The sequence below is a fragment of the Tamandua tetradactyla genome, chromosome 23 (genome assembly GCF_023851605.1).
Source record: "Tamandua tetradactyla isolate mTamTet1 chromosome 23, mTamTet1.pri, whole genome shotgun sequence".
Classification (NCBI taxonomy): Eukaryota; Metazoa; Chordata; class Mammalia; order Pilosa; family Myrmecophagidae; genus Tamandua; species Tamandua tetradactyla.
Window position 1 is genome coordinate 45,497,785 of NC_135349.1, and position 10,430 is coordinate 45,508,214.

Here is a 10,430-nt window from a genome sequence, read left to right on the forward strand (position 1 = left end):
TTTTGGGGGGGGGGGCGGGAGGAACTGCTCTTTAGTCCCCTGTTCCCTGTAGACTAGAAAAGCTACAGGACTCTCAAGCAGTCCCCACTCCCCACTGCCTGGAGTGTGTTTGAGACAGGCTGAGCTCAGAATTGTGTGGATTGAAACTGTCGCATGCTTGAGACAGAAGCTGAGCTCTGCTTTTTGTAGGTTGAAACTGCTGTGGATATCCCAGCCTCTGAGGACTAAATTCTCTGAATGAAAGCCACTACTTAAGATGGGCCCTGCTCCCCCATTTTCTTGGGGAAGATAAGCCCTTTAGGGAGCTGTCTCTTCCACTTGATTAGTTACTTTGTCTCTCAGTCATTCCTTAATTCCACACTTACCTGGGAGCAGGGCTGAAAACTGAGAATGCCTGCTGTTTTCTTTAATGGGCTGCTAAAGAGAAAAAAAGAGAGAGAGAAAATCTGTTCCCAGAGCTCATTCCTAGCCCCCTGTGTTCACCAATCAAGAGCTGGAGTTGGTTCCCAGCTCTGTGTGCACCTTTTCTTGGTACTCAGGATCTCCACCCCTTATTTTCCACAAACTTCAGGAAAAAAATAGAACAAATGGAATTCTAAAACTATAATTACCAAAGCTGTCAAAACTCTTCAAATTTCCATGGACCAAGGTATTGCCATTAGCCCTAGAGAACTCCAAATTGTCTCTGTATGAATCAGTTATAGGCTGACTCATGTATTGGGAATTTTCACTTCCATTCTTAAATTTCACCCTATTATATGTTAATGAGGCTGAATGTTACAAGAGACCCGTATGAGACCTCAGGGCTTATCACCAACAGCATAAAGTACCATTCCAAAATACCCACATAAATAGAGGCAGCATGATCTGCAATCTGCAAAGTTGAGCCTCTGAAAAAAGTGTTGTTTTAGTTTGCTAATGCTGTCAGAATGCAATACACCAGAAACAGACTGGCTTTTATAAAGGGGATTTATTTGATTACAAATCTACAGTTCTTGGGAGGAAAGGCAGCTGGCTTTCCTCTGGCTGTCTCTGTCACATGGGAAGGCACATGGCGATGTCTGCTACCCTTCCCTCCTGGCTTCTGGGTTCCAGTGGCTTTCTCTGAGGTGATTCTTTTCTGCATCTACAAACATCTGCATCTGAGTTCCTGAGCTGTCTTCTCACCTCTCTCTTTTACACCTCCAGCTAATTTAATTAAATCAATTAAAATTAATTTAATTAATCACTCATTGCAGAAAACATTCCCCTTAGGCAACCACAGATGTAATTAGCCATAGATGAAATTCACATACTGTGATTTAAGTCCACAGCTACAGACCCACTGGGCACCATCATCTGACCAAGTTGACCTGAACCTAACTACTACAGATGTCCAAGAAAAACTGTCTGTGAGCCTTGATGGAAAAGACTTATCAGAGTATAGTAACAAATGACATAAGAATAAAACTTCAAATTGTCGCTGCTTGGATTTCTGTTTTTCACCTTAAAAGATATTTAGCACTCCTTGCTAACCCTTTATCACCTCCTCCTGGTGACTAGACATCCATTCCTCAACCCCATCTCTTAGGAATCTTCCAGAAGCTAACTTTGGAAGTGGCCAGCTTTTGCCCCAGACAAAAGGAAAGAGTAATTTTCTGAAATTTCAACATCCATTTTTTTTTTGTCTCTGGTTTACTGCTAATTCTTGCTACTATCACTTTTTCTTTTCTGCTGTCACATTCTTTTTGCTACTCTCACCTTTTGACACCCTCTGTAACACTGATATGATCTTTATATTTATCCTACTAGTTTTTATTCCCAATTATTTCCTTCTGACTCTTCAGAATAAAGAAAATTCTCCTGTATGTTTTTCCCAGGCCATAGCTGCTGCTCCAGTTTAACTAATTGCTGGATCTCACATACCCCATCCAACCCGGCTGACAAAAATGCAAGTGCTATTCCTTTAAATTCTTCAGATGGGAGGTTCCCTTTTACAGGTCCTTTCTGCTTCTTAAATTTCCTTCACATCATTAACCCAAACTTCAGTTTGTAAAAAATTGGACCTTGACTTTACATCCTCAAAATGCTTCTGCTGGTGTCATTAAATTTCTATCAGCAAGACCTAGCTAATCAGAAGCAGGCATTAAATTTTGGGGGGGCTAAAAAAAATTTTAAAATATAATTGGGGATAGCCTGGCTATTCTAATCAGTTTGCTCTCTTTAGAGACATTTCAGCCTCTAGTTAAAAACAGGAACTTTTTAATTACACTAAAAAAATTTGTCTGCTTTGAGAAACACAAAATGGGCCTCTACCTGTTGTGATAAGTGATTCTTATGCTCCCACTCCAGGCCGTGCCCCGTGGGGTGCTACTTCTTAAATGGACATCAGACTCACACTGCCTACCACACATAACCCATCCTGTGAATTCAGGATAATTGCTAAAGACTTTCAAATAAGTAAAACTACTACCCCTTCCCTGGATACACATTTCACTAAAAAAAACTTTACCCAGGAACTTCCAAAGTGAGACACAGAAAGGCTTCCTTGAAAAAGGGATAAGTGACTCCCTCTGCATATTTACTGTATCAGTTCCCTGAGGCTGCTGTAACAAAATGCCACAAACTGGGTGGCCTCAAGCAATAGAAAGTTGTTCTCTCAGTTCTAGAGGCCAGAAGTCCAAAATCAAGGAGTCGTGGGGCTCCAGAGGAGGACCCTTCCTTGCCCCTTCCAGCTTCTCGTGGTCCAGGTGTCCCTCGGCTGTGGCTGTGTGGCTCCAGTCCCCACCTCCATTGCCAATGGCTCTCTCTCTCTCTCCCCTGGGGACCTCTTATGAGGACACTTGTCATTGGATGCAGGGTCCAACCAGATAATCCGAGAGTGATCTCATCCCAAAATGCTGAACTGAACTATACCCACAAAGACTCTTTCTACCAATAAGATCACATGCGGAGGTCCAGGGGATTAGGGCAATGGAGATATATTTTGAGGAGCCAACACTCAACCCATGACACATACAGCATGGGTTGCAATTCCCCCCGTTGGCCTTTGGCCATAGAAAATCTCATAAATAACTGCTCTGAAAGATAAATTCATTAGCCAGGATTGTTAGGATAAGGACACTGTCCTCACTTTCCTCTTAATGAGCCAAGGGGGTAGTTATACTATAGCAAACAGTTCTTTCTAACCTTTATTACACGGACATGTAAAACAGCCCAGCCTGTGACAAAGCTTTAACAAAAAAGAACAGAAAAGGTATCTGGCTCTCTAAAACAGATCCACTGGCTTTTTGACATGGCTTTTCACTGAGGCCCTGGCATCAAGACTTGGTCCAAGGACTAATAATCATTCTGCTTCTGACAATCATGTGAGTGACAGATGGCTGGTGAAGCCTATGCAGAATCTTACATTCTGCTGGGCAGCTATTGTTGCATCAGAAGATTGGACGACTCATCCTGCAACAAAAGGAACAGGAGAAACTAATCCTGGCCAAGCTACAGACTACGCTCTTCTGATCCATCAAAATCTTGGTGAAGGGCAGGCCATGGTGGCTCAGCAGGCAAGAATGGTTGCCTGCCATGCCAGAGGACCCAGGTTCGATTCCTGGTGCCTGCCCATGTAAAAAAAAAAAAAAAAAAAAAAAATCTTGGTGAAAATCTGGGTATTGTGGATTAATGTCCTATGACCTACTTTCCTGTGAGAAGAAGTGGCTCTTTTGCCACCTGGGAGCTGGCCTGGAGCCCACAGCTAGGCACTGGCATATTCCTGTTTAGCACAGCTCAGATCCCCAACCTCAGACAGGGCCGTGCAGTGATTGTGACGGATTAAGACAAACAAGACCAAAGCGTCACAGCCAAGAGCAGCCGGGAGAAGCATGGAGCTAGTACCCTAGAAGGGGTTGTGGTACAGATAAAGTTCACCAGGTAAAAACTAAAGAAATCTAAATATACTATAATAATGCTGTATATCATTATATGATATATATAATACATATCATTCTAATATAAGATGATGCTAACTATAGAGGAAACTGGGTTTCAGGTATGTGGGAACTCGGTACTATCATCTCAACTTTTTTAGTAAATCTAAAATTGTTCTAAAATATAAAGTCAGTAAAAGAGAAAAAAGCAAACAAACCCATAAAACTATTCCATAATTATGTCTGAACTCAGTCAAAAACGTAAATATTATCCAAAGCACAAAATGACTAAAAATCCCATTATCCTAATGTAAGTGATCACTATTTCTCTACCACTTACAGCTTCAGCCTTACTCTGATCTTCCCTCCCTCTAGATAAGATTAAGATATCCAATCCTGAAGGTACCCCTGCTTCCTGTCAATGCCCCATCCAGAGCACAGCCCTGTTCCATAACCCCTTCCCCACGTCACCAGACCAGATCTATGATATGTCCTATTAATAACCCCTTATTGAGGTGCTCAGTGGTTCTCCATGGTGTGGGTTCTCCCTCTCGGAATGAACAATGAGCCCTGCTTCTCCAGCCTCCAGCATTCCTGGTGGTCTTTGGCTGAAGGGGCATCAACAATACTTTTGGCATCTCTAAATCACATCTTATAAGTAGCCATATGATTCTGCTGTAAGGACAGCCTGATCCTCATCTTATTGGTGGGGAATTGAGATATCATTGATGGGAGAAAATGAAAGAAGACCAGAACCCCGTGCAGAATTCTGTCAAGTATATGAGATTGTCCCCTCATGGGTGTCTACTACCTCACGTCAAATAATTCTATCCTTCCAGGGGAGCTGTGACAAAATGAAATCCTAGATTTATAAAGAAGATTCGGGAGAAATCGTGGTTTAGAAAAAAGAGCAATAGCAACTGAAAGAATAACATATCTAGGAATTAATTTAACCCTCCAAGAAAATCACAAAACGTTGCCAAAGGAAATTAAAGAAGACCTCAGTAAATGGAAGAGCATTTTGTATTCACGTTGTTAAGATGTCAGTTCTACCCAAAGCAATCCACAGATGCAATGCAAGATCAAAATTCCAACACCCTTCTTTGCAGAAATGAAAAAGGCAATCATACATTCATATGGAAAGGTAAGGGATCCTGAAGAGCCAAAATCATCTTAAAAAGGGAAAACAAAGTGGAAGGCTTCAGATTTCCTGTTTTAAAATGTGTTACAGGGCTGCAGTAATCAAAATATGTCACTGGCACCTGGGTCAACATGTAGACCAGTGGAACAGAATTGAGAGTTCAGAAACAAACCCTCACGTCTATGGTCAATTGATTTTTTTTCCCTTTGGTAAAGAAATTATTTATTTTATAGTAAAAGTGGAGGTGACAGTATTATCTAATAAGTCATGTAGACTTTAACTGATGTGCTGCTGCTGTCCTCAGCAAGATTAAGAGATGTTGTTTTTAACCTTCTTTTAAATTTATTTTCATTATTAGCTCTGAAACAGAGCATCCAAAAATTTGTTTGTATGTTTGTTTGTTGTTTAAAGAGAGGTTTTGAGACTATTTAGATTCAAGTCATCAGAAACAAACAAAACGCACCATTAGCCAGCGAGAACAAAGATTTTCAGGGACTAAACTGCACATTCCCTGATCCTGTTTCTTGCTTACAAATTTAGAATTACTAATAACGAGTGGGAATCGAAACAAGCTTTTACAGAGAAATATAATTATTTGAATATAAAACTTGGAAATATATAATATGTACTATTTTAACCACTGAATCTTCTAAAATATGTATGCCATTGGAAATTAAATTATGTTACTTAGACTGTGTGTGAACTCACGAAATTTGTGATACGTACATCCCATGGAACATTCTTTATGGCCTTGAGCTTTCTTGTCCAAGACTTGTTTGAAGTGAAGTTGCCTCTGCAGATGTGATTGAAACACAAAGCAAATGTTTGCTCCTTCACACGCCTATGTGTCTTTTCTCTTTTCTCTGTTTTCTTTTTAACTTTTATTGTAGTAACATGTAAACAACTCAAAATTTCTCATTTTAACCACTTTCGAGTGCACAATTCAGTAGTATGAATTACATTTACAACATTGTGCTACCATCACCAGTATCCATTATTCCAACTTGCTAATCACTCCAAAAAGAAACTCTGCACCTTTTAAGCAATAATCCCTCTCCCCACCCCCATCCAAGCCCCTGGTAATCTTAAATCTGTCTGTATCTATGAAATTTGCTTCTAGGTATTGTATACAGACATAAAAGAAGAGATCACACAATATTTGCCTTTTTGTGTCTGTCTTATTTCACTTGACATGATGTCCATGTTTTTGCATGCATCAGACTTCCTTCCATGCACTCATTTATTCCGTTCACTTCTTGACTTACTTTTTTATCACAGCAGTTGCAGCTTTCCAGAAAAATTAGGCAGAAAGTACAGAGTTCCCATTTAACACTCCAGCTCGCACACACACAATACACGGTTTTTCCTATTATAAACATTTTGCGCTAGTGTGGTACCTTTGTTACAATTGATGAGATATTATTATTATAATTATGTAGTCCGTGGTTTACTGGACTGCTTTTTTTTTTGGTACTGCTCAATTCTGGTAACATATATGCAACCTATAATGAATTCTTTTAGCCACTTTCAAGCATACATAGTTCTGTGATATTAAGTACATTTCACAATGTTGTTGCAGGTAAATACAATTCTGTTGTGCGTACAGACCACATTTCGTTTATTCATTCATCTATCGAAGGGTACTTGGACTGCTTCCACCGCTCGCCTGTTGTGAATAGTGCTGCATAAACACTGGTTTACACATATCTGTTTGAGTCCCCGCTTTCAGTTCTTTGGGATATAGACCCAGAAGTGGGATGGCGGGGCCATGTAATAGTTTTATTTTCAGCTTTCTGAGGACCCACCAGTCGGCGGTCCACAGTGCCTACACCATTTTAGAAGGCTTCCAGCAATGTACAGGGCCCTAATTTTTCACAACTTTGTCAACACTTTTTTTAAAAAAAGAAATATCACCCTTGTGGGTATGAAATGGTATCTCCCTGTGGTTTTGATTTGTGTTTCCCTATAATGACCTTGAGCATCTTTTCCTGCGCTTTTGGCCATTTATTTGGCCTCTTTGGAAAAATAGCTATTCAAGTCCTTTGCCCGTTTTTAAATCAGGTTGTTTATCTTTCTCTGGTTGAAATGTTTTCTGGATATTAATTATCAGATATATCTTTTTTTTCCTGTGCTGGTTTGAAGCTATTATGTACTCCAGAAAAGACATGTCCTTTCATCCTCATTCTGTACCGCTTGGTGGGATCTTTTTTATGGTTTCTATGGACATGTGACTCACCCAATCGTGGGTGGTAACTTTTGATTAGATGATTTCCATGGAGATGTGTCTCCATCCATTCAAGGTGGGGTTGCTGACTGGAGCCCTTTAAGAGGGAACCATTTTGGAAAAAGCTTTAGAGCCCATGCAGCCAGAGACCTTTAGAGATGAAGAAGGAAAATACCCCTGGGGGATCTTCATAAAACAAGAAGTCCAGAGAGAAAGCAAGCAAGTGCTGCCGTGCGCTCTCCCAGCTGAGAGAGAAACCGGGAACATCATCGGCCTTCTTGAACCAAGGTATCTTTCCTTGGATGCCTTAATTTGGACATTTTCATAGCCTTGCCTTAATTTGAACGTTTTCCCAGACTTAGAACTGTGTTCTAGTTTGCCAGCTGCCGGAATGCAATATACCAGAAACAGAATGGCTTTTAAAAAGGGGAATTTAATAATTGCTAGTTTATAGTTCTAAGGCTGAGAAAATGTCCCAATTAAAACAAGTCCATAGAAATGTCCAATCAAAGGCATCCAGGGAAAGATACCTTGGTTCAAGAAGGCTGATGAAGTTCAGGGTTTCTCTCTTAAGTGAGAAAGGACATGGCAAACACAGTTAATGTTTTTCTCTCGTCTGGAAAGAAACATGGTGAACATGGTCAGGGTTCGTCTCTCATCTGGAAGGACACATGGCGAGCATGGCGTCATCTGCTAGCTTCTCCTCCTGGCTTCCTGTTTCATGAAGCTCCCCGGGAGGTATTTTCCTTCTTCATCTCCAAAGGTCGCTGGCTGGTGGACTCTGCTTCTCGTGGCTATGTTGTTCTGTTCTGCTCTCTCTCAATCTCTTATTCTCCAAAATGTTTCTTCTTTTATAGACTCCAGAAACTTATGAAGACCCACCCAAATGGATGGAGACATGTCGTCACCTAATCTAGTTTAACAACCACTCTTGATCAAATCACATCTCCAGGGAAATGATCTGATTACAGTTTCAAACATACAGTATTGAATAGGGATTATTCTGCCTGTACAAAATGGGATTCAGATTAAAACATGGCTTTTCTAGGGGACATACATCCTTTCAAACCAACACATTCCACCCTCTGGACCCTAAAAAAGACATGCTTTCCCCACATACAAAATACATTAATTTCATAACAATATCAGAAATCCTTAAACCATTTCAGTAACAATACACATGAAATACAAAGTTAGAAACATACAAACTCCTATCAAAGTTAGTTACAGGCCTGGTCTGAGCTAAGGCAAAATTATCCTCTGGCTTTGGACCTTTGAAAACTCATAACAAGTTATTTGCTGCCAACATACAAAGGAGGGACAGTCATGGGATACATATATGCATTTCCATAGGGAGGAAGGAACACCAGGGTCACTGGACCCATACAGTTTTGACATGGGCAAAGTTCATTAGATTTCAAAGTCTGAGAAGCATTTATCTTTGGGGCTTTAGAAAGCGGCAGTCCCACCCTTTCCAAGGGCCTACACAGAGGCCTGCCTCTCTCCGAACACAACCTTGGAGGACATTGGGGAGACCACCTTTTTCTCGGCTCCACCCTCTCCAAGCATTGGGGCCACACCCGGGCTCTCTGCCTTCTCCGGGGCACATGCTCAACCCCTCCATGTGGTGGCAGCCAGGCTCTCCCCAAACTCCAAGGAATGTGCTTCACTCTCTCCAAAGCCTGAGGCGGCATGACTCTCCCACTGCAACGAGGTGGAAGGCCCATCCTCTGCCTTTGGGGTAAACTCACCCTCTCCATGGGCTTGGGTGGGTCCTCTCTCCTGGCCTGAGGCTTCTTGACTTCAGACCCCAGCCTCCACGGTTTTGCCTCTGAAGTTATTTTTCCTTCAATGTGTCCCTTTGCTGAACCCCCCAGTCCAGACTGGCAGCGGCTCTGTTTATACAGATCCCACAGCACTCTCGTTGGCTTTCTATGCAGTAGCCTCGGATCGTGCCCATCAGACATAAGGAGTTTCCACAAATCCTTCCTGGATAACTCCATGTCCAATCCTGGCTTTCTCTGAAATGGCTGACTGGTTTCACATTTGGTTACATCCTCACACAGGGCGCTATTCTTTGCGGTCTTCCTTTCTGGATGCGCAGAATTTTCCGGGACCTCAATTTCTGGTTTCTCTGTACCCAAGAGTTCAGTTTTCAGCTTATCTCTCTCCTGCCACATTTCACTATAAGCTGTGCAGAGAAACCAGGCTGCACTTTCCACATTTAATTTGGAGATCTCTTCTGCTAAATATCCAAGGTCATGGCTTTTAAAATCTGCTTTCCAACCTAAACCATAGTCAACTTTGCCAGTTATCTGCCATTTTAAAACAAGGATCACCTTCCTTCCAGTCTATAAAGACACACGTCTCATTTCTGTCTAGAGCCTGGTCAGAAATATCTTCAGAGTCCACATTTCTACCAAGAATCTCTTCAAAGCATTCCAGGCCTTCTCTATCAAGCTTCTCACAACGCCTCCAAAATCTTCCCCTTATCCATTTAAAAAGCCATTTCAACATGTTTGGTATTCGCAAACTGTAGCAGCACCCCACTCTCCAGTATAATATCTGTTCTAGTTTGCTAGCTGCCAGAATGAAATATACCAGAAACAGAATGGCTTTAAAAAGGGGGATTTAATAAGTTGCTAGTTTACAGTTCTAAGGCCAAGAAAATGTCCCAATTAAACAAGTCTGCAGAAATGTCCAATCACCGGCATCCAGGGAAAGATACCGTGGTTCAAGAAAGCCGATAAGTTCAGGGTTTCTCTCTCAAGTGAGAAGGCACATGGCAAACACAGTCACAGTTTCTCTCTCAGATGGAAGGGCACATGGCAAGCATGGTGTCATCTGCTAGCTTCTTCTCCTGGCTTCCTGTTTCATGAAGCTCCCTGGGAGGCATTTTCTTTCTTCATCTCTGAAGGTCGCTGGCTCGTGGACTCTCTGCTTCGTGGTACAGCAACATTCTCTGCTCTCTCCAAATCTCCTTCATTCTCCAAAATATTTCCTCTTTTATAGGACTGCAGAAACTAATCAAGACCCACCCAAATGGGTGGAGACATGTCATCACCTAATCCAGCTTAACAACTACTCTTGATTAAATCACATCTCCAGGGAGATCTAATTACAGTTCCAAATTTACAATACTGAATAGGGATTAGAGAAGAAAGGG

At 41.6% G+C, this 10,430-nt stretch overlaps 1 long non-coding RNA gene across 1 annotated transcript; it reads left to right on the forward strand.

Moving 5' to 3' along the window:
- The first annotated feature begins 3,833 nt into the window (after positions 1 to 3,833).
- Positions 3,834 to 6,722, forward strand: LOC143666795 (uncharacterized). Its single transcript, XR_013167725.1, has 3 exons — positions 3,834 to 3,903; positions 4,739 to 5,043; positions 6,620 to 6,722. It is a non-coding gene; the product is annotated as an uncharacterized LOC143666795 (long non-coding RNA).
- Positions 6,723 to 10,430: the final 3,708 nt, after the last annotated feature.